Source organism: Lontra canadensis, unplaced genomic scaffold (assembly GCF_010015895.1).
Source record: "Lontra canadensis isolate GAN:19392208 unplaced genomic scaffold, GSC_riverotter_1.0 scaffold1, whole genome shotgun sequence".
Taxonomy (NCBI): domain Eukaryota; kingdom Metazoa; phylum Chordata; class Mammalia; order Carnivora; family Mustelidae; genus Lontra; species Lontra canadensis.
The window spans coordinates 76,085,387-76,111,169 of record NW_022630995.1 but is presented as its reverse complement, the minus strand read 5'-3'; positions in this window follow the sequence as shown (position 1 = coordinate 76,111,169).

Genomic DNA, 25,783 nt, shown 5'->3' with positions numbered 1-25,783 from the left:
ATGAGAAAAAAATTATGATCATTAACCTTGATTTATAATAGTTTAACTATATTTCTGTTAATAATTAAATTACTGCATAGTTTTCTAAAGATAGCAGAATGTTCCTTTACAAAATGTAGGAATAAAATTATCAAGTTTTATCTTTGATTAAAAAACAAAGATAAATTATTTTGTGTCATTTTGTACTTTTTTACTGACAACTATGGTTTAAATTCTAACTTGAATATCAGCACATTGTGGAACGATCTCTTTAAGTCCTTTGAAAATTTCAGAAAAACTAAAACTTATAAAACTTTTGGTTTTCCCCCCCCTCTTGAGTCATAAAACAATCTGTGAAGATACCCACACATGTTATTGATATTAATAAGAAATAGGAGAAAGATGGTTTCTAAATAATATAAAACAAATTAACTTAATATTTCTTTTATTAAAATTTGAAGACAACAGCAATACAAAATTTTTTTTATGTCCATGTTAAGAATGATTGTACATCATTATATTTAACCTAAAATATGTCAATATGAGCTCAGAACATTTTTAAAAACATAGCAATTATAGTGGCACCTCGATGACACAGTCACATAAGCACCTGATTCTTGGTTTTGGTTCAAGTTGTGATATCAGGGTCATGAGATGGAGCCCCAGGTTGGGCTTGGGACTCAACATGGAGTCTATCTGAGATTCACTCTCCCTCTCTTTCTGCCCCTCCCACTTGTGCTCTCTCTTTCTCTATAAAATAAATATATTTTTTAAAATTTTTATTTAATTTTTATTTTTTAATTTATTAACATATAATGTATTATTTGTTTCAGGGGTACAGGTCTGTGAATTGTCAGTCTTACACAGTTCACAGCACTCACCCTAGCACATACCCTACCCAATTTCCATCACCCAGCCACCCTATCCCTCCCCACCTCCCCTCTAACAACTCTCTGTTTGTTTCCTGAGATTAAGAGTCTCTTATGGTTTGTCGCCCTCCCCAGTCCTGTCTGGTTTCATTTTTCTCTCCCTTCCCCCATTCCTGTCCTGCCTCTCAAATTCCTCATATCAGAGAGACCATATGATAATTGTCTTTCTCTGATTGACTTATTTCACTTAGCGTAATACCCTCTAGTTCCATCCATGTCATTGGCAAATGACAATATTTTGTTTTTTGTTTTTATTTTTTGATGGCTGCATAGTATTCCATTGTTTATATATATCACATCTACTTTATCCATACATCTGTTGATGAACATCTAGGTTCTTTCCATAGTTTGGTTATTGTGGACATTGCTGATATAAACATTTGGGTGCATGTGCCCCTTCGGATCACTACATTTGTATCTTTAGGGTAAATACCCAGTAGTGCAATTGCTTGGTCATAGGGTAGCTCTATTTTCATCTTTTTGAGGAACTTCCAGACTGTTTTCCAGAGTGGTTGCACAGACTGCGTTTCCACCAACAGTGTAGGGGAGTTCCTCTTTCTCTGCATCCTCGCCAACACTTGTCTTTTCCTGACTTATTAATTTTAACCATTCTGACTGGTGTGAGGTGACATCTCACTGTGGTTTTGATCTGTATTTCCCTGCTGCTGAGTGATGTTGAACACTTTTCTGTGTGTCTGTTGGCCATAAAATAAATAAATTTTTAAAATAATATATAACAGTTGCAAATTTTAATAATTGATTAGATAATGAAGAAGGTATTTAGAATTGTTATATATAGTACTCCCTAACCTGTGAAACATTAAACTTTACTTAGTATGATTTTGTCATTTACAAAATGGATTTAAAATGTGGTATTCAGATATGTTTTAGTTGGTTCTTTCATGCTTTTATTGGTATTACCTCAGCCAAAACCTTGTCATAGTTTTGATCTGTATAGCAGACACTATATCTGGAATGACCATACTAAAATGAAAAAAAAAAAAATGTGATTCCAAAAGTCTAACCGTAGAAAAGTAGGCATAATTTAGATATTATTAAAATTTTCTTAAAAATCTGTTTGGAATGGAGGGGCAAAGAGAAGAGAAAGAGAGATTGAGAAAGAGCAGGAAAGAAATTAGATAAAGTATAAAATAACATATTTTAAGGTTGCCTGGGGGACTCAGTTGTTTAACCATCTGTCTTCAGCTCAGTTCATGTTTCCAGGATCCTGGGATCAAGTCCTGCATCAGGCTCCTTGCTCAGTGGGGAATCTGATTCTCCTTCTACCTGCTGCTCTCCCTGCTTGTGCTCCCTCTCTATCTCTCTCTGACAAATAAATAAAATCTTTAAAAAAATAAAATAAAATAACATTTTATATTCATGGTTTACTTGGTGGAGGGGGAAAATAAAGAAAAATCTGAATGACAGAAAGTGACAGGAAAACTAAAAATGACTTAAGAGAAAAGAGTGAATCCAGAGTCTGGTAAATATCATCTGTGATATTTGTTCATCTAGATGTTTGGTTTTATTTGTGATAGGTCAGAAAGAGTCCCTCATAAAGTCCTGACTCCTGAAAATTTCACCTTCAATATGTAATTAGGAAAATGAAACAAATCAAAACCAAAATTTAGAAGAAAATAATATGAATAGAAATGTTTCATTTTCTTGGCCTTGACTCTGTGTGATGGTGGGATAGAAAGGAACCTAACCTGAGAATTTATAACATAAACATAATGCCATTTCAACTGGGTTTGAGGGTGGGCTTTGCACAACTGTGTTGCTGAGGGAGAGAAGGAAGCAAGAATTACAAAATGTTTGCTTTAAAGTCATCTAAAGCTGTTTGTGCCAACAGAAAACTAGCAGAAAAAAGTAATCTCTAAAAAATATCCCATCATAAAAAATTTATTGAAGAATTCCAAGACCTAATTTACCATCGAACATCATAAGAAAAAAAATGTGATGAACAACAATAAAACATTTTGGCAGCAGAGAATTTAGAAACATGCTTTTCTACATGTTCTCTGATTAACAGTGTAGGTGCCATTGCAGTGAGTGGAGAAAGAATAATCTTTCTAATAGTTACCCAATCAACTGGATTTCCATAAGGGAAAAATAAACTTTGGCTTACTTTTTTCACCATGAATAAAAATCAATTCCAAATTATTTAAGACCTAAATATAAAAGTAATTAATTAATTAATTAATTAATCTTTTTAGAAAGTAATATAGGAAAATATTTTCTGTACATGAAATTAGGGAACAATTTCTTAAATGTGACAAAAGATGTCTAATCATGAAAAAGTATCAACAATTTGAGATTTTATTATTATTTTTTATTTATTTGACAGAGAGAGAGAGAGATCACAAGTAGGAAGAGAGGCAGGCTGAGAGGATGGGGGAAGCAGGCTCCCTGCTGAGCAGAGAGCCGGATTCGGGGCTCAATCCCAGGACCCTGAGACCATGACCTGAGCAGAAGGCAGAGGCTTAACCCACTGAGCCAACCAGGCACCCCTTCTATTGACAATTTGGGTATCATTCAAATTTAAAAGGGCGCCTGGGTGGCTCAGTGGGTTAAGCCTCTGCCTTCTGCTCAGGTCATGGTCTCAGGGTTCTGGAATCGAGCCCCGCATCCGGCTCTCTGCTCAACAGAGAGCTGCTTCTCCCTCTCTCTCTGCCTACTTGTGATATCTCTCTCAAATAAATAAATAAAATCTTAAAAAAAAAACTTAAAAATCTGTTTGGAGAGTAGGGACAGTGAAAGTGGAGGAAAGAAAGAGAAGAGTTAAAATACAAATATAAAATCACATTAAGGTAATATTACATTTTCAACAAATTTTTTTAAAAATAAAAAAATATTTAAGATAATTATTAAATGGAAAATAGATAATCTATTCATTAATACTCCTGTCATCAGGAATGTTTACTATAAATAGGAGAACAAAGTAACTTTTCTGATAAGTATTACCCCTGGGATGGAAACCGTGAAGAACTCCTGACAAAAGTGCTTCCAGTATTTGCTCAGGTTATTTTTTTGGAATAAGTTATGATTTCTCTGAATATATGATATTAGTACTATCTCCACAGAATTTGTCATACTGTATATGGGGCTATATTGTGGTTTTAGTTACCAATATGAAGAACTATATACATTGAAGAGTAAATTTCCTTCTTGACATTGAGAAAATAAGAATTTGGTCTACAGGTAGTATTCCAAGAAAGCTGAAGTGATACCTTGTCTAGTTCCTATCAAATGATTAATGGCTATCAATGATATTTGAGTAGCTAAATAATCATATAATCATATTTTAAGTACAAAAAGTGTGTTTGGAAATGCAAACTCAGAAAAAGAACTATAAATAAGATGTTAAAAAACAAAATGATTCCTAAATATATGTTTGGATTTAAATAAAAAGTATGAAGTTCTGGGTGCCTGATCTTCATCGTTCTTTAAATTATTCATCATTTCTTAAAGTATGCCAATCTCTTGTTCAATTGAGCACCTTCTGAATAAAAACCCTGATTTCTAGTTTGGTTGTTTTTTTTTTGTTGTTGTTATTTTTTGTTTTGTTTTGTTTTTGTTTTTGTTTTTTTGGTACTTGATTCACAATTTAACTTTTTTTTTTAATCAGAATTGCTTAAAACTTTTTAGTATCTATTTTACCATACATACAATGATTTATTATATATTTTTGAAGTTTTTGTTTAAATTCCAGTTTGTGTTTTAAACTCAGCCATACCTCCCACCAAGCTAAAATTTAACTCCTCATCTTACTCATTATTTCCACTGATATATCTTAATGAGAAAAAAGAAAATGTGCTGATATTTTGATCAAAAAAAAAAAAAAAAAAACCTGAGAAAAACCACCTGTGTGAAGCCATGGTAAACAACGCATGACCTGCTAAGAATTGAGGGAAGGTCAGAGTGATGTGGATGCAGACATCAGGATGGAGGATATTATCTAAGGAGGAAGGAGAAGCAGATGGGGCAAACCTACGAGCCATTCTGGCCTCTTTAATGTTATTACTCCTCAATTCAAGGTTAAATGGGAATATACTACAGTGAATTTCACCAGAAACTGATGGAATGAAATTAATCAAATTTGTATTTTGATAAAATAATATTTGTTGCAGTGTGGTTGTCAATTGCAAGGAAGCTAGAATAGAAGAAAGAAATTGTGATCATTATGCTTATGAACTTTTGATAGACTTAGCTCTCCCCAGTCAAGAAATCTGGATAAATGTATGTTGGACCCTTCCAGGTAATTCATTCCACCTTTGTGGAGCAAGATTCCAGGAGTGTTTAGGGAAAACAAAGAAATATGGCAAAAGTCCCCTATCTCAAAATTGATTTATTATTTTCAGTTGAGTTTCACTGTTCTTTCATTAGCTAATAGACTACGTCTATTAGATGTGACTGAAATTTACTATTAGGCATATTTGATGGACCCAGCTTATATGGCTTCAAAAATAACATGGATAAAATCAATTTTGACCCTGGTTTCGTGATAACAAAATTCATAGTAGCAAAGTAAATGAGTTCTTAAATTCCTCTAGTACAATTCTGTCTCAAACTGTGATGGAATTACATTTTTAAGTGAAAAGGATTTTACATGTAATTATTACTCATTCTTATTCATGACCAACTTGGCCCATCATGATTAATATGCAAATAAATGATACACAATTAAATGGATGTACAGTGTTCTAATTGCTGAATGCATTTACCTATAAATAAAGTGTTTTTCCAGAGTGTTTATTTCCTTTTATTCTTCTGCAAACCTATACCTTAAAAATTGTGACCTTAACATTTCTTAATCTTGGTGAATATTGGAGTGAATTAGAAGAGGTTGACTTTTTCCAAAAACCTTTCAGCTCAAGGAGGATAGAAATTCAGTGTCTGAATCCATATTCATAGAAACTATTCATAAGTTATATATTATATCGCCACAATCTAAGGAATTGGAAGCATTTGATTAAGTTATCCATTTCTTTGGCTTTTATTTTCTTATTTTCCTAACGAGTACAGAAAAAAAAATGCATGAAAAATAAACTTAAGATAAAATTAAAAAGCAGTCTGAATTTCCTTTTTTTTTCTGAAATATTTATCAGTTGGGGGCCATATCTATTAGTTATGTTTAGGAATTATACTTCAGTTTTAGTGTTTCTGAACAAATTTTGTAGTAATAAGGAAATTGTTCACATACACAAGAGGCTTAGAGTTAACAAAAAACCTGGGAGTTAAGCTGATCCAATTTAGGTTCTCTGGTGGATTATACTCTCACTGAGTGACATTTTAATCTAATGTAACAAACAGTAGCATGACTGGTTCTAGTGGGGACTGGAATTTGAAAATACTGGCCATTATTTGCAAAATAGTTTGCAAAGATGGGTAACACAAAGTGTAAAGTAATCATCTCAAAATGTGATTTTGATGTGTCACTGACACTTGCAAAGGGGGGGAAAGATTAATTGAATGGGAAAGATTGTGGTGAGTTTTAAGGAGAATGGTACATTTTACTTGATCTGTACTTCCTAAAATCTTCAAAATGCATGCTGGGACCTTCAAATTAAGAATATAGGCTAAGGAAAGTTACAGATAGGTCAAAGTGGGGAAAATACTTAAAAATCACAAATGAAGTTAACTTGATTAAAGAAAAGTACATTAAATGGGAGATGCCTTCATATAATTCTTCACTTTCTCACATCTATTTTGTTTTTAAAATATTACTCTTGTCCAGTCACCTGTTGATATTGTTCTGTCCAATGATCAATTCTAATGCAACTTTTGACTCAATCATTCTCTTGTTTAAGCATCATGTTCAGGTGGTTTCTGTGGTTCATAGATCTCCACACTTACCTACTCCACTGGCATGTCTGTCTAAGTCTTCTGGTATGTATTTTTTTTTTTTTAAAGATCTTTGTTTATTTGATAGAGAGAGATCACAAGTAGACAGAGGCAGGCAGAGAGGGGGCAGGGGGAAGCAGGCTCCCTGCTGAGCAGAGAGCCTGATGCAGGGCTCGATCCCAGGACCCTGAGATCATGACCTGAGCAGAAGGCAGAGTGCCCCTGGTGGGTATTATTCTTATTCCTTAACTCTAACTGGCCAGGACTACTGTTTGTCCAAGAGCCTTCTTTTTCTCTGTTGTCCTTGCTAACTGGTATCATCTGGGACCATAGTTTTAAATACTATATCTACACTGATAACTCAAATGTGTATCCTCAATTCAATCATCCTGGCTAAATTACATACTTAAAAAATCTGTTAAATATTAGATAGCACAAAATTAATGTACCCAAATCCAATTTTTTTCCACTCAAATTTTTATTTAAATTCTACTGAGCTAACATATAGTGGAATATTGGTTTAAGTAGTAGAATTCAGTGATCCATCACTTATATATAACACCCAGTGCTCAACATAAGTGCCCCATTTAATACTCATCACCCATTTAGCCATCCCCTTTTCACCTCCCCTCCAGGAAACCTGCTTTTTCTCTTTGTTAAGAGTCTCCTATTGTTTGCTACCCTCTCTATTTTTTCCCTTCCCCTATGTTTATGGTTTTTTTTTTTTTCTTAATTCTACGTGTGAGTGAAATCACATGGTATTTGTCCTTCTCTGACTGACTTATATCACTTAGCATAATACATTCTAGTTCCATCTTTGTAATTGCAAGTGGTAGGATTCCATTCTTTTTGATAGCTGTGAAATATTCCATCTCTATTTTACCCATTAATCAGTCAAAAGACATTTAGGCTCTCCCTATAATTTGTCCACTGTTGATAATGCTTCTGTGAACATCAGGATACATGTACACCTTTGGATCAGAATTTTTGTATCCTTTGGGTAAATACCTACTAGTACATTCCTGGATTGTAGGGTGATTCTATTTTTAACTTTCTGAGGAAACTCCATACTGTTTCCAGCTCCATTTGCTTTCCCAACAACAGTATAAGAGGTTCCCCTCTATTCACATCCTTACCAATATCTTTTATTTCCTGTGTTGTTAATTTTAGCCATTCTAACTGGTATAAGGTGGTATCTCATCATGGTTTTGGATTGTATTTTTCTGATGATGAGTTATGTTGAGCATCTTTTCATGTGTCTGTTGGCCATTTGGATGTCTTCTTTGGAAAAAAGTTTATCCATGTCTTCCACCCATGTCTTAACTGGATAACTGGATCATTTGAATTTTTGGTGTTAAGTTTGATAAGTTCTTTCTAGATTTTGAATTCCAACACTTTATCAGATATGTCACTTGAAAATACCTTCTCCCATTCCATAGGCTACCTTTTAGTTTTGTTGATTGTTTCCTTCACCTGTGCAGAAGCTTATATGTGGATGAAGTCCCAATTGTTCATTTTTACTTTTATTTCCCTGGACTCCAGAGACATGTCTAGTAGGAAGTTGGTACAGCCTGATTAAAGTGGTTGTTGCTTGTATTTTTCTCTAGGATTTGATGGTTTCCTATTTCACATATAGACCTTTCATCAGTTTTGAATTTAGACTTATGATGGTGTAAGAAAGAGGCTCAGCTTCATTCTTCCACATGTTACCATCCAGTTTTCTCAACACCATTTGTTAAAGAGACTGTCTATTTCCCATTGGATATTCTTTCCTGCTTTGTTGAAGATTAGTTGACCATACACTTGTGGGCCCATTTATGGGCTTTTTTATTCCATTCCACTCATCTATTTGTCTGTTTTTGTGCCAGTACCATCCTGTCTTGATGACTACAGCTTTGTAATACAGCTTGAAGTCCAGAATTGTGATGCCTCCAGCTTTGCTTTGCTTTTTGAAGATTGCTGCAGCTATTCAGGATCTTTTGGGATTCCATATAAAGTTTAGGATTGTTTGTTCTAGCTCTGGGAAGAATGATGGTGACATTTTTATAGAGATTGCATTACATGTGTAGATTTCTTTGGGTAATAAAGACACTTTAACAATATTTGCTCTTCATTCCATGAGCATGGAATGCTTTTCCATTTCTTTGTGTTCTCTTCAATTTTTCTCATAAGAGTTTTATAGTTTTCAGAATACATATCTTTTACTTTTCTGATTAGGTTTCTACCTAGGTATCTTAATGGCTTTTTGTGCAATTATAAATGGGATAGATTCCTTGATTTATTTTTCTACTGCTTCATTATTGGGATATAGAATTGCAACAGATTTCTGTACATTGACTTTATATCATGTGACTTTGCCGAATTCTTGTATTTGTTCTAGCAATTTGTTGGTGGAGTCTTTCAGGTTTTCAACATGTCATCTGCAAATAGTGAAAGTTTGACTTCTTTCTTACTGATTTGGACACTTTTTATTTCTTTTGTTGTCTGATTGCTGAAGCAAGGACTTCCAGTACTCTGTTAAATAGAAATGGTGAGAGAGGACATTCCTGTCTTATTCCTAACAGAAGAAAAGCTCTCAGTATTCCCACACTGAGAATGATATTAGTCATGTGTCTTTTGTGTATGGCCTTTATGATGCTGAGGTGTGTTCCCTCTATCCCTACACTATGGAGGGTTTTTATCAAGAAAGGATGCTGTATTTTGTTAATGCTTTTTCTGCATCTATTGAGAGGAACATAAGGTTTTTATCATTTCTTTGATTAATTTGGTGTATCATGTTGATTGATTTACAAAATTGAGCCACCCCTGAAGCCCCAGGAATAAATCCCACTTGATTAGGATGAATATATTTTTTTTAATATAATATACTGTTGGATTTTATTTGTTAGTATTTTGTAGAGAGTTTTGGTATCCATATTCATCAGGAATATTTACCTACATTTTCCTTTTTAGTCAAAGGGTCTTTGGTTTTAGAATCAAGGTAATCCTGGCCATGTACAATGAATTTGGACATTTTCTTTCAATTTATATATTTTTGAATAGTTTGAGAAAAATAGGTATTAACTCTTCTTTAAATGTCCATTAGAATTCCTCTGGGAACCCACCCAACCATGGAATTCTGTTTGATAGGAGAGTTTTGATCACGGATTCAAGGCCTCTGCTGGTTATGAGACTGTTCAATTTTTCCATTACTTCCTATTTCAGATTTGGTGGTTTATATGTTTCTAGGAATTTATCCATTTCCTCCAGACTGCCCAATTTGTTGGCATATGATTTTTCATAATATTCTCTAATAATTGTGTGTATTTCTGTGGTGTTAATAGTGATCTCTCCTCTTTCATTCATGCTTTTACTTATTTGGGCCCTTTCTCTTTTCTTTTAATAAGTCTGGCTAGGGGGTTATCAATTCTATTAATTCTTTCAAAGAACCAGCTCTTAGTTTCATTGATCCATTCTACTGTTTTTTGTTTATTCGTTTATCTCTATATCATTTGCTTCTTCTCTCATTTTTATTATTTCCCTTATTCTGCCTGTCTTTAGGCTTTATATGCTGTTCCTTTTTTAGCTCCTTTATATGTAAGTTTAGATTGCATATTTGAGACTTTTCTTGCTTAATAAGGTAGGTTTGTGTTTCTATATACTTCCATCTTAGGACTGCCTTTCTGCACTGCAGTGTTTTCATTTTCATTTGTTTCCATGTATCCTGTCCTAAAATGGAAAAAGTATTCCTTTTTTAATTTTTTTTTTAATTTTTATTAACATATACTGTTAATAGTCCCAGGGGTACAGGTCTATGAATTGCCAGGTTTACACACTTCATAGCACTCACCATAGCACATACCATCCCCAATATCCAAAACCCAACCACCCTCTCCCTACCCCCCTCCCCTCAGCAACCCTCAGTTTGTTATGTTCGATTAAGAGTCTCTTATGGTATGTCTCCCTCCCAATCCCATCTTGTTTCATTTTATCCTTCCCTACTCACCAAACCTTCCATGTTGTCTCTCAAATTCTTCATATCAGGGAGATCATATGATAATTGTCTTACTCTGACTGACTTATTTCACTCAGCATAATACCCTCTAGTTCCATCCAACTTGTTGTAAAAGGTAAGATTTCATTTCTTTTGATGGCTGCATAGTATTCTATTGTATATAGACCACATTGTATATGACCTCATCATCTTTATCCATTCATCTGTTGATGGACATGTAGATTCTTTCCATCGTTTGGCTATTGTGGACATTGCTGCTATAAACATTTGGGTGCACGTGCCCCTTCGGATCACTATATTTGTAGGTAAATACCCAGTAGTGCAATTGCTGGTTCATAGGGTAGCTCTATTTTCAACTTTTTGAGGAACCTCCATGCTGTTTTCCGGAGTGGCAGCACCAATTTGCATTCCCACCAACAGTGTAGAAGGGTTCCCCTTTCTCTGCATCCTCGCTAGCATCTGTTGTTTCCTGACTTGTTAATTTTAGCCATTCTGACTGGTGTGAGGTGGTATCTCGTTGTGATTTTGATCTGTATTTCCCTGATGCTGAGTGATGTGGAGCAATTTTTCATGTGTTTGTTGGCCATTTGGATGTCTTCTTTGCAGAAATGTTTGTTCATGTCCTCTGCCTATTTGTTGATTAGATTATTTGTTCTTTGGGTGTTGAGTTTGATGAGTTCTTTATAGATTTTGGATACTAGCTCTTTATCTGATATGTAATTTGCAAATATCTTCTCCCATTCTGTCAGTTGTCTTTTGGTTTTGTTGACTATTTCCTTTGCTGTGCAAAAGGCTTTGATCTTGATGAAGTGCCAATAGTTCATTTTTGCCTTTGCTTCCCTTGTCTTTGGCGATGTTCATAGGAAGAAGTTGCTGCAGCTTAGGTAGAAGAGGTTGCTGCCTGTGTTCTCCTCAAGGATTTTGATGGATTCCTTTCTCACATTGAGGTCCTTCATCCAAGTTGAGTCTATTTTTGTGTGTGGTATAAGGAAATGGTCCAGTTTCATTTTTTTGCATGTGGCTGTCCAATTTCCCAACACCATTTGGTGAAGGGACAGTCATTTTTCCATTGGACATTCTTTCCTGCTTTGTCAAAGATTAGTGGGTCATAGAGCTTAGAGTCTATTTCTGGGCTTTCTATTCTGTTCCAGTGATCTATATGTCTGTTTTTGTGCCAGTACTGCACTGTCTTGATGATGACAGCTTTGCAATAGAGCTTGAAGTCTGGAAATGTGATGCCACCAACTTTGGCATTCTTTTTCAACACTCCTCTGGCTATTTGAGGTCTTTTTTGGTTCCATATGAATTTTGGGATTATTTGGTCTATTTCTTTGAAAAAAAAAATGGACGGGATTTTGATAAGTTTTGCATTAAATGTGTAGATTGCTTTAGGTAGCACAGACATTTTCACACTATTTGTTTTTCCAATCCATGAGCATGGAACATTTTTCCATTTCTTTGTGTCTTCCTCAATTTCTTTCATGAGTACTTTATAGTTTTCTGAGTACAGATTCTTTGCCTTTTTGGTTAGGTTTATTCCTAGGTATCTAATGGTTTTGGGTGCAATTGTAAATGGGATTGACTCCTTAATTTCTCTTTCTTCTGTCTTGTTGTTGGTGTAGAGAAATGCAACTGATTTCTGTGCATTGATTTTATATCCTGATGCTTTACTGAATTCCTTTACAAGTTCTAGCAGATTTGGAGTGGAGTCTTTTGGGTTTTCCACATATGGTATCGTATAACCTGCAAAGAGTGAAAGTTTGACTTCTTTGCTGAATTGGATGCCTTTAATTTCTTTTTGTTGTCTGATGGCTGAGGCTAGGACTTCTAGTACTATGTTGAATAGCAGTGGTGATAATGGACGTCCCTGCTGTGTTCCTGACCTTAGTGGAAAAGTTCTCAGTTTTTCTTCATTGAGAATGATATTTGCAGTGGGTTTTTCATAGATGGCTTTGATGATATTGAGGTATGTACCCTTTCCTCTAATAAACCTTCTACCGTTTTTCCCTTCTTTTCTTCTTTTGGGACTCCTATGATATGAATGCTATTATGCTTTATGGAGTCACTGAGTTCTCTAAGTCTAAATTTGTGTTCCAATATTTTTCTTTCCCTCTTCTTTTCAGCTTCATTATTTTTCATAAATTTATCTTATATATCATTTATTAAGTCTCTGTTTTTCCATTCTTATAATCATTGCATCCAGTTGAGTTTGCTCCTTAGGTATAGCATTATTTTAAATTTCAACCTAAGTAATTTTTAAGTCTTTTATGTTTGTAGTAAGGGTCCGTTCAGTTTCTTCTATGGTTTTCTCAAGCCCAGCTAATATCTTTATGACTGTTATTTTAAATTCTGGTTCAGGCATATTACTTATATCTATTTTGATTAACTCCCTGGCTGGTGACCTCTTCTTGTTCTTTCTATTGGGATGAATTCTTGTGTCTTGACATTTTGCCTAGGACTCTGTCTTTTGTGTTTTAGGAAATCCTGTGGCAGGTCCTATTTCCACTCAAGCTTTGCAGTATATACTGTTTGATTAGTAGCCCTGGTACATCTGGGTCTTTTGTGCTGGTCTTCTTGGAGAGGGACCCATTGCTGCCCTGGTTTTAATCACACTTCCCTGGTACAAAAGGTGATGACATTGCACACAGAGTGAAGTTTGGTCTAAGTAGCTGGGCCACCATGTATGCTGTGCCACTTGCTGAATTCTGTCCTTATTGATAGGAGGGGTGAAAAATGGTTTTGGCCTGCTCTTTCCCAGAGAGGGGTTTCCTGCCCACCGTTGATCAGGAAGCCGTCACAGAAGAGAAAACAATCACCCTCTTGTGCCCTTCTTTTCTGTCAGATCCCTACCTTCACCCTGTCTGTGTTGGAGCCATCTGCCTACCAGACAACACAGTGCTTCTGTGTTTTATCTCGGGCATAGACCTGGTTTTTAAGATTCTAAAATTTAGGGGCCCAGCATGAACTGTGTTGATCCTCTGGGGGACTGTCTCCCTGTGCTGTGACTGGTATTGTTTTGCCCAGAAAAGCAATCACACAACTAGCAAGGGCTTGGAGTCTGTGGTAAAGTATAGTAAAATGCTGCCATCCAGGTTAGCTGCCTTCAGGAGGACTCTTTAATCTTATGCTAATGAATGGGGCAGCTAACTGGCACTCCACTGGGTATTTTGTCCATTGAGAGGCAGTGTCTCCTATTCCAAATGCCCTGCAAGAATGGGAAATATCTTTCCCAGAGTAACCCAGAGCTCACTGTCCTCTTTCAATCCTCTGTCCTCCTTCTCCACAAGAGCACCACTATGCCTGCCAGGCTTGACCCTGGTGATGGCACAGACTTCTAAAACTTCAGACTTTCAGCTCCACTGCTTGTAAAAACTTGTGGTAATCAGTCCCTCTTATTTTCCCAGTCAGTGGTTTTAGGGAAGTAATGTTTTTCTTGTGCAATCCCATGCATGCTGCTTTATCTCTGTCTCTCTCACTCTCTCTCTTTCTGTGCTCTCTCAGTCCCTGTCTCTCCACTGTGATCAGGGCTTCCTCTCATCCACAGAACCTGTGATTATTTTCTCCCTGAAATAACATCTCTGTACTTCCTACCTTCCACAATGCAGCCTCTTTTCTCCCTCTAGTTATGCTGTTTGTTCTCTCATCCTCAGATTGGTTTCCTAGGTGTTTAGAATGATTTGATCATTATCTAGCTGTGTTCAAAGGATGAGGCACGCATACTACTCCACATCTTAACTGTTCTCCCCACTAAATCTAAATTTGAATCCCATTCCCCCAAATGGTTTTTTCCAGATCTTCTCATAACATTTAATAACAAATCTATATATTATTTGCTCAGGCTTTAAAAAAAAGGTAGATCTTTACTAATTTATTTTTTATATCAAAAATTCAAGTCCTTTTAAAATATCTAAAATACAACATATTTGAACTCTTTCTCTGCCATCTTCTACTAGTAGGCCTGTTTCAGTTAACCACATTACAATCAATTATCTACATAGCAGCTAATGTAATACTTTTAGAGTTAATTTTTGGGTTAGTAATTTTTTAAGGAGGGGTAATATATTGACTTTCCTGCAGATAGAAATTATAATTACTACAGAAATACAGATAAAAACCAAAATAAATAGAAATTACCAGAGGGTTTTGGAGAGTGAACAAAATAGTCAAATTTCAGAGAGGAGATGATGCATGGAGAGAGCATACAGCACAGGATGAGTTTTTGATTTTTTCTTACTTAGCCCAGCCCACAGACTTTCTGGACTCTGGTTTAAGGTATCACAAGAATGAGTCAAGACTACCAGGGTTCCTGGACAGTCTTGGGGGAGAAATTCTTGGAAAGAGAAAGCCAGAGAAAAGTAATGAGAAAATGCATATAAACTCTACCCTGGTTTCAGGCTGACATCTAAACCAGGCATTTGAAGAGTAAACTGGAAATCAGTTTGAACTAAGATTTGAGCTACCATCCATGGCAGGCAAAAGAGAGTTTGCACCTTGAATCTAATAAAGTTAATTGTCTGGTAAAATAAATATATCAACAGTCTTTAAAGAAATATAGTAGAATCAACAATCTACATGAAATACATTTGTATTGTACATGATACAATTCAAAATTATTTGAGGTACAGAAATATGAAAATGTGCTCAAAGGAAAAGATGACCAATACAGTTCACAGATATTGGAATTACAAAATAAAGACTTTAAGGCAGCTAATATGAAGGTTGTCAATAAGTTAAAGGCATTTACTCTTGGTGTAAATAAAAAGATAGAAAACCTCAGGAAAATAGAAATTATTGAAAAGGACAAAATGAAAATTACAAAACTATAAAATTAATGTCTTAAATTAAAACAAGAAATGCTCTGGATGCATTAGGCAGCAGAAATAAGTTGAAAAAGAAAAGAGACAGTGACCTTAAGAATTGATGAATGAAAATTAATTATGAAAAGTCATCAATGAAAATGGGTGAATGAAAATAAGATATGCAAAAAAAAAAAAAAAAAAAAGGAAAAATAATGAACAGAGTTCCATGGATCTGAAGGCCAAAGAAAAAGGTCTATCATGTAAGTAACTGAAATCCCCCAAAGAAAAAAGAAAAAAAATGAGACAGAAAAGTATTTGAAAAAATAATAGTTGGCAATTACCTTCAAATACTGGAAGACATAGATTTGTAAATTCAAGAATTTCAACAGAACTCAAATGGGTTGAATTTGATGAAAGCCACAACAAAAGAAAATTTTGCAAGCAGTTTCATTGCCTAATAGCATGTGACTAGAGGCATAATATGTAATGGCTAAACACCCTGGCACTAAATTCAAACTACATTTGCTCAAGTATCTGTACCACTTGAGCAGTCTGGCTGTTGGCCCAAAGTATATGTGTTATTTTCCAGGACAAACCAGAGACAACTACAAAGGCTTTACTTGATAGGCCTTGTGTGTTTGGGGTTGGGTAGGGGACTCACCAATTTCCCACCCCCCACATACACACTGCATTCAATACACAACCAGGATGTGCACTCTAGAGGGAGTTGACTACAATAATTCAAGCTTTTCTGGCCAGTGACGCTCTTAAGCTCTTTGCACTCCAGGCACATTCATTCTTAGATTTATTTATCTAAGGCTTTCAGCCAAGATCTTTCTCGGGCACTTCTTTGATATCTTTTTATCTGCTAGGGGGTCTGGAAGGGGAGGGACCTTTAGACATTTTTCTTCTAAATCTCTGTACCCAGTATTTCTCCACTCTTAACTCTCTCATTTCTCTTCCTCCTTGCCTCCTGGGTCCATAACACTACCAAAGTCTTTTGTTCAAGTCTCCCTTGGCAGTAGCTTTCATGTCTGTGCTGATTCATCTGATTCTCCAATGATGCTCTGATCCATATGGGAAAATGGAACAGAGGGAGTAGGTATTTTCTCTGGTTTAGCCCCTTATTTACACTATAACAGCAAGTAATTAAGCCTTGATTCTTACTTCTATTTTGACTTGTTGGATTAATCTGCTACTTGCACACATGGCAGCTTAACTGCCTAGCTTAAAAGAGCTGCTGATAAATTGATTCAGTGAACAGGATGTTGATTAAGCATAATGCCACTGGGAAGAGGGAAAAGCCTGAAAATTCTGTGGAGCACATTTGTGAGTCTATTGGACATCCCACATAAGTGCTAGTGGATCATCTGTAAGAGTTTGAAGATCCCACATGCTCTTTACCAGTGGGTCTTAGAAAGTACTAGAGTAGTCCATGGGCACTTTGCCAGCCATGCCATTTCATCATGGGTAGTGTTAAGAGCAGCAATGCAGCATTCTTGGAGTATGCTAGCACATTGTTGATAAAAGGGTTTTTTTTTGTTTGTTTGTTTGTTTCCAAGGAGGATTGTTTGGATTTTCTATTTTGCCCTTGACTCCTGGCTAAGCACATATAGTGGGTCAGATTTTAAGATTAAACACAGGAATTTGAAAAAAGCTAGGAAAGAGGTTCCCTAGCAACCCTTTGTGGTCTTCCAGTAATAGGGCCAGAAATAGATGGGGGATTCCTGGGAGCTGAGTAACCTTAAGCATGTTTCTGTTGCTGATAACAACCCAGCAGTGGAGCAAGCTGTTGAAATTTTAGTGGGGGGAAGGTATAGAACCCTTCAGGATTGATTTGGCCAGAGGCATTAGAGACTTTAGAGATTTATCTCAATCCTTTCTGGAGTTATTTTGCTCCAGGTAATAAGGGAGAATGGTCCAGTAGATAAAGTAGAAGGTTAGTAAGACATGAGCAGGAGGGAAAGGCAGTGATAAATATTTTACATATTAGAATCCTGGGGGCACAATATTATATCATGGGGGCACATGAGAAGACTAGGGGCACAAAATCTTAACTTTATGGCTTCCAAGACTTCAAAACGCTGGCCTGTGGCTTCTAACAGACCAACAACCATATGTGTAGAACATGCACTCTTCTCTTCCACCTGTGCCCCAGGATAACCTCTCGATTCATTATAACACATTCACATTGAGTTTATTACCTCCCTCCATGGGGTAAGTATGACATGATGTTTCTGGTTACAAATCTTGTAGTGTCAAAAACTCCCTCTCCCCCAAAGGATTGGAAAGAGCCTCCGTTAGAGACCACCTTGTCCATGACCCAAGATCTCTCTCCACTTCACATAAAAGGAAAGGATCCCTGCAACTTCAGGGCAGTTGCTACCTTTGGGCCTGCCCACTCACCTTTTTTGAAAGTGTACTGTCTTTAATAAACTGTTTTGCTTTTATTACTTTCTTCCTGGATGTCTTTATTTAGGAATGGATCATCACATAAATTTTTCACAAGGAATCCAAGAACCACGACCTCCATTCATACAAGGCAGACTCTCCCACCACCAACACAGTGTGGGGTGCATTACTACCAACTCTCTCCTCAGAGTGCTCAGAGAACAGCTGCTGCCAAGGGAGGGTCACAAACAGCAGTAGTGGCAACAGCCTACTCTTGGCAGCCTGTTGGAGTCTGGGCAGGAACTGCTGTCCACTCCTACAGGCTGTCTTGCCTAACACTTCACCTTCCCAGCTTTTACCCAGAAGACTTGTAGGAGTGGTTGGGTTGAACTGACAAGGAAGGATTTTCTTCCTTTCAACCTTCCCTTTCTGTCCAGATAACTAGTATTCAAATTAGACTAGAGGTTAAGCCCCTGACCTTTGTCCACAGGAAGAACTGGAGGCCCTGTGCCAAGATTAAAGTTAAATAGGGAGATAAAAGAAAATTGCACTTCTTGGATCTTGTAGATAATCAGGTACATGTGAAAAATCAGGAGAAAACAAATAATGCTTTCTGGTTTTAGGAGCCGAAACTACCTCCACTGGTACTCTTAGCCACACCTGACTGTAGGTGAGTCTCCTTGGGTTCCTACAAACATCCACTAATATGTCCCCCATTGCTGAATGTATCATTGCTTGTTGATGTATTGTCCATATACAACCTTGATAGCCTTCACCCCTACAGTTTTTTCTTGGTAGCTACAAAGAAATAGACAAATTATATTCAAGATCATTACTATGACCTCTGAAGACAAAGAATCAAAACTACATTTTAAATTTGAAATCAGGAGACTTCAGGATTAATATTACTTTAAGATAACTATTCATGATATGTGCATACGGTATTTGGTTCTTCAATAACTCAACATATATTTATTGATCATCTCTAATGTTTTAACTATGGCACTGCAGACTCAATCTCTCCTGTCATATAGATTAATTTCTAAAATAAACATTAAGAAAAATCGTTCCAAATAAATAATTAAATAAAATTTGAAAGATGCCATGAAGGAACATTAAAGTTAAAAAGATACCATATATTTGAGAGCCTAATCTACTTGGTTACTATTTAATCAATTTATTCATAAGATCAAGTGAGGACAATAAGTTCAACTCACTTTGATAGATATTATGGTTAAAATACTGAACAGATCCACTATATAGCTGCTTATTGAGCTTAGCATATTACATTAAGTAACCAGAAAAAAAATAAAATACATAATAAATGCTAAGGAATTTCCATGATGTTATGAGCATAAAATAAAAAGTTTATGCAAAAATAAGAGGGAATATGTGAATTAAGAAAGGATGAAAAAGCAGAATTTAAAGAAATATAAGCATCTTCTAAGTAAAGCAGAGGTAAAATGAATAGAAGATGTCTGAGATGGTGACTGAGTTATCTGAGAGAAGGTGAATCATGTGAAGGAGCAAAGAAGCCAGGGAGAACATGAAGAGGCATCGGTAGAATAAAAGGCTGGTAGAATTAGATAGAACTCAGACCTATTAGGTAATTTTAGTTCATTGTGGATTTTAGTCTTTATTTTCAGAGCACTATGAAGCAATTAGCATATTTGATAACTGAAGTGAAGGATTTGGCTTTGTGTTTGGAACACTGCACATTGATTGCCATGTAGAAAATAAGTTGGAGATGGACCAAAGTAGTGTGGGAGGGCTAATTGTGAATCTAAGTCTGAGTCTCAAGAAAAGGTCTGCCTTTAACCTGTATGTGTAAATATGTAAGTTTTCTGTATTCTAGATGGTAAGTAAAGCCAGGTGCATACATCATATTGTCTATGGTGGAAGTATAGAATAAGAATAAAATATAGTAAGTCTATCACTAAAACTTGAAGGGCAAATGATGTATGCACATATGTGAATACATGTGAATAGTATGCATATATATGTGGGGCTGTGTATTCAAACAGAAAAAAGAAACTCAGAAGAACATGAATGATCATTAAACTTTGAAAATATTTAAAGATTTATTTATTTATTTGAGAGAAAGAGAGAGTGTGGGGGTGGGGGATAAAGGGAGAGGAAGAGAGTCACAAGTAGATGACTGTGGAGTCTGACAGGGTGCTCAATCTCACAACCTGGAGATCACTACCTGAGCTGAAACCAAGAGTCTGACACCAAACAAACTGTGCCACCCATATGTCCCTAAACTTTGAAATTTATGGCCAGAATAAACTCTATCCATTACAATGGAAGATTTTTTCCCAACTACAAGTAACAGAGGGCTCTTGAATCCAAACAAGAATCGTAAACATAACGTTTGAGACTAGGCACATTTTAACTTCTGAAAATACCAGTAACACAGTGGTGGGTTAGGCAAGATTTTTAACCACCTGCTCTGCTCCTATTTCAAAAACAGTCTCTGTCTCAGTCAGCAAATAAGACAGGTATTATTTCTATGGGGAGGACAAGGTTTGTGATAAGGTTAGGGTTGTTTCCATCCACGCTTTCATTGTTGACCAATCTCCAATTCTACCTTAGCTTTGAAGATTATTATTTTTTTAAAGACTTTATTTATTTATTTGACAGAGATCACAAGTAGGCAGAGAGGCAGAGAGAGCGAGAGGGAAGCAGACTCATCGTTGAGCAGAGAGCCCAATGCGGGACTCGATCCCAGGACCCTGAGATCATGACCTAAGCTGAAGGCAGAGGCTTAACCCACTGAGCCACCCAGGCACTCCTGAAAATTATTTTAAATCTTCAATTAGTTTTGTGGGGCTGAGACTTGAAGACATATATCAGTGGCCCATTGAAACCAGGGATATTAATACAACATGGAGGCGTAAAAAGGCCCCAGAATACTGAATTATGGGTTCTACAATTTTTAATGCATTTCTAGTGATCTTGAAATTAACAAAAGGTAAATCCTCTCTTCATAGTTAAATAAATTTGACAGTGAGAAAGGATGTTTTCAGGCTAGAAAGTAGAATCACCCCAGATAAATGTCTAGTGGATGCCAACATTTGATCAAAGGGTTTTCACACCACTTTACAATTAAAGTCTAAAGTAGAAATCTCATCACACCCAAGTCTAATATTAGAGGTTCAAAGAGAAAACATAAGCTACATATTGACAAATAAGCCTATAAAAATCTTTCCAAGTTTAAAGATGAGTTAGCACATACACACACATAAAGTAATTGAGGGGTTAGTGAAAAAAACAATTTACTTCATAAAAGAAGTGGACACTTTCTGTGAAGAATAACAAATAATATGAAATTACTTACCAGAGAACACTAAAAAGTATAAGTTTTCTGTTTATATATTATTAACCAAATATAAGAAAATAAAGACAACCTAGAGTCTGAGTAGTAAAAGGAGGCAAATAACTATAAGATAAATGAAAGGATTATAAATCTGAAAAATAAAACACATAAGAGATGGCAAAACTCAAACAGTATTCAAGAAAAAGCAGATGCACTAAAATTTAAAAAAAGTAAAGTACTTGAAACGCTCTTCAAATATTGAGGATTCTCTCATTGCCAATGGTATTCCAGAGTTTAACTACACTATGATTATAAAATGTGGAATGTAATGAGAAAATCACTACCAATACAGAACGGTACAGTGAAACTCTCCTTTAAAGAGTAAGACCACGTTAAAAATGTTTCCAAGAAATGTAATCTGATAGAGTTTACCACAAACAGATCCACTCTAAATGATATTTATAAAAAAGTATTCTAGTAAGAAGAAAAATAATCCCAGAAGAAAGTCTGAAATGCAAAAAAGCATCATCATCAAAAAAATCACATTTTATAAAACACCTATAATTTTATAGGTGAATATTAATAGACACACACCATATAAAATAGTAAAACTAATTTACAATCATTGGCTTAAAAAGAGAGAAAGTTTAAATATCAGAAAATACCATGTTAGTCAATAGAGGAATAATCAGAGTTATGCTTTAATCACTTAAAAACAGTAATAGACTGAATAATTACTAAATACGTGGAAAATTAAAAAAATGATTGAACAAAAACATAAACAAACCAAACAAAGGCAAAAAGAGAGAAAGCTGAATAGGGAGAGCCTGGAAATACTGGTACATAAATTAAATTGACAAAATCATAGTTTTAAATAAGCATAATTATTTGGAAATTAAAGGCACTTCTAAATAAGTCATGCATCAAAAAATAATAAGAACATTTTGAAAAGTTTTAGAGCTGAACAATTATAAGCTATTTCATATTTAATTGGAAAGAAAAAAAAAACTAAAATAGTACTTGGAAATATTTAGAATCAAATGGTTATAACCAAAAAGGAGAAGCTAATATTTACTTAAGCCTACCACTTAGATGTTTAAAAAATAAAGACAAATAGGAAAAAAGAAACTAATGAATGAGTACAAGATAGTGTATTAATTCATTTGAATATAAAAATATAATGAAGAGGCTGCCTGGGTGGTTCAGTGGGTTAAGCCTCTGCTTTTAGCTCAGGTCATGATCCCGAGGTCCTGGGATCGAGCCCCGCATCGGGCTCTCTGCTTGGTGGGGAGCCTGCTTCCCTATCTCTCTCTGCCTGCCTCTCTGCCTACTTGTGATCTCTGTCTGTCAAATAAATAAATAAAATCTTAAGAAAATATATAATGAAGAGATCAAAAAGGCCAACCAATCAAAAGAGATAAAAAAGAGACCAAAAAAGCCAACATGCTTTCCTTTGAAATAGGTCATAATAATCAGTAAATATCTAGCAAATTTAATCAAAATATGAGAAAAGGCACAAATAAAGAATATTAGTTGGGAAGAGGAATTTCTAGAAATTTTGAACTTTTGAAACTTTTGAAAACTTACCAAAGAAAAAATTTAAAACATAAACTATTCTATAATTACTAAATATGAATAACCAATAGCTTAAAATTTTCTCAGATTTAACAGAAAAGATTGAGAATATTTTTATAAATTCTGAAGGAACAGATTACAGGCATACCTCAGAGATATGTAGGTTCAGTTCCAGACCACTGCAATAAGGTGAATATTGCACTAAACAAGTCAAAAGAATTTTTTGATCTCCCAGTTCATATCAAAGTTATATTTATACTGAATTAGAAATTAAACCTATAATTATTATTAGCCTATTAAGTGTGCAATTGCATTTTATCTAAAAAACACAATGTATATAATTTAGCCAACGTAAAGCCAAATTTTATTGCTAAAGAAAAAGGCAACAGTCATCTGAGTTTTTTCTTTTTTTTTATTTTGTTAAGATTTTATTTATTATTTGAGAAAGAGAGAACATGTGAGAGAGAGCACAAGCGGTGGGGAGGAGCAGAGGAGAGGGAGAAGGAGATCCCAGCTAAACAGGGAACCTGATGCAGGGCTTGGTCCCAGGACCTGGAGATTATGACTTGAGCTGAAGGCAGATGGTTAAGGGACTGAGTCACCACTCAGGCAACCCTCATCTAAACTTTTAGTAAGTTATAATCTTTTTCCTGGTGGAAAGTCTTGCCTAGATGTCGATGTCTGCTGATTGATCAAGGAGGTAGCTGCTGAGTCTTTGGTGGTTGGGGCAATTTTTAAAAATAAGACAACAATGAAGTTGGCCTCATTGGATTGACTTATTTCCACTAACAATTTCTCTGTAGCATATTATCCTGCATGATAGGATTATACCCACAACTCCTTTCAAAATTGTAATCAGTCCTCTCAAACCCTGCTGTGACTTTGGCAATTACGATTAGGTAATATTTCAAATCGTTTGTCATCATTTCAATAAGCTTCATGGTATCTTCTTTGGGAGTAGATTCCATCTCAAGAAACCAGTTTCTTTGTTCATATATAAGAGACAACTCTTCATCTATTAAAATTTCATCATAATATTACATCAATCCAATCACATCATTAGGCTCCACTTCAAATTCTAATTATTTTGCTCTTTCTACCACATCTGCAATTACTTCATACACTGAGGTATTTAACCCCTCAAAGTCACCCATGAGGATTGAAATCAACACTTTCCAAATTTCTAATAATGTTGATAGTTTGACCTCTCCCCATGAATCATGAGTGTTTTTAATAACATCTAAAATGTTTGAATTATTTCCAGAAGTTTTTCAATTTAATTTGCCCAAATCCATTTAGGTATTACTATGGTATCTATTGTAAAATTATATATAAAACATAAATGCATTTCTTAAATAACAGGAATTGAAAGTCCAGAATGATCCATAGGCTAAAGAATGAAGGTTGTGTTAATAAGCATGAAAGCAACATTTATGTTGTTGTATATCTCCATCAGAACTCTTAGGCGGCCATGTGCATAGTCAATGAGCAATAATATTTTGAAAGGAATCTTTTTTGTTGTTTTTTTTTTTTTATGCAGTAGGTCTCTAAAAAGGGGTTAAAATATTTAGTAAACCATGTTGTAAACAGATGTGCTGTCATCCAGGTTTTGTTGTTCCATTTAGAAAGCACAAGAAGAAAAAAAAAAAAAGGCACAGGAAGATTAGATTTAACGTAAGTCTTAGGACCCCTATGATTTTCACATGGTAAATGAGCATTGATTGCAACCTCAAATTTCCAGCTGCACTGGCTCCTAACAAGAGAATCAGCCTGTCCTATCAAGCCTGGAAGCCAGACTGACATCTCCTCTCTAGCTAGGAAAGTCCTACGTGATACCTTCTTATAATAGAAGTGGTGTTTTTGGTTTCCATTGAAAGTTTGTTGTTCAGTTTAACCAACTTCATCAATGGATCTTCTGAATAAGCTGGATCTTCTGAATAAGTTGCAGTTCTCCATCAGCACTTGCTGCTTCAATTGTATATTGATGTTATGGAGAGGACTCCTTTTCTTAAACTTTATGAATCAACCTCTAGTTGCTTCAGACTGTCCTTCTGCAGCTTTCATACCTGTCTCAACCTTCATAGAATTGAAGAGACTTTGGATCTTACTCAGGATTAGGTTTTGGCATTAAGGAACATTGTACCTTGTTTGATATTCTATCCAGACCCCTAAAACTTTCTCTGTATCAACAATAAGGCTGCTTTGCTTTATTATTCCTGTGTTGGCTGGCAGAGCACATTTTAAATTTCCTTCAAGAAAACTTTTATTTTATGTTCACAACTTGGAGTTTGGTGCAAAGTCCTAGTTTTTGGTGTAACTTGATTTTCGACATCCCTTCCTCACTAAGTTTAATCATTTCTAGCTTTTGATATAAAGTGAGGGACATGTGGCTTGTCCTTTAACTTGAACATTTAGAGGTCATTGCAGGTTATTAATTGTAAAATTTTAATATTGTTGTGTCCTAGAGAATAGGGATACACAGGAGAAGGAGAGAGTCTAGGAATGGCAGGTTGGTGGAACAGTAAGAGCCTGCACAACATCGATTAAGTTTGCTGTCTTAAATGGGCACAGTTCATGGTGCCCCTCCCATGATGATACTACAATGGTATCATCAAAGATCACTAATCAAAGATCACCATAACAAATATAATAACAAAAAAGTTTGAAATAAGACTGTGAGGATAACCAAATGTGACACAGAGAGATGAAATCAACACATGTTATTGGAAGAACTATACCAATAGTCTTGTTCAACAGAGGGTTGCTACAAATCCTCATTGTGTAAAAAATGCAATGCCTACAAAGTGTAATAAAGCAAAACCATCAAACAGGTTATGCTTATATATAATTTTCATAAAATTCCCTCTACAGAGTTTTTCAAGTGACAATTTCCATAATGCTTATCAATTACTATGAACTTAATTCCAAAATATGATAGGATAAAAAAGGAAGG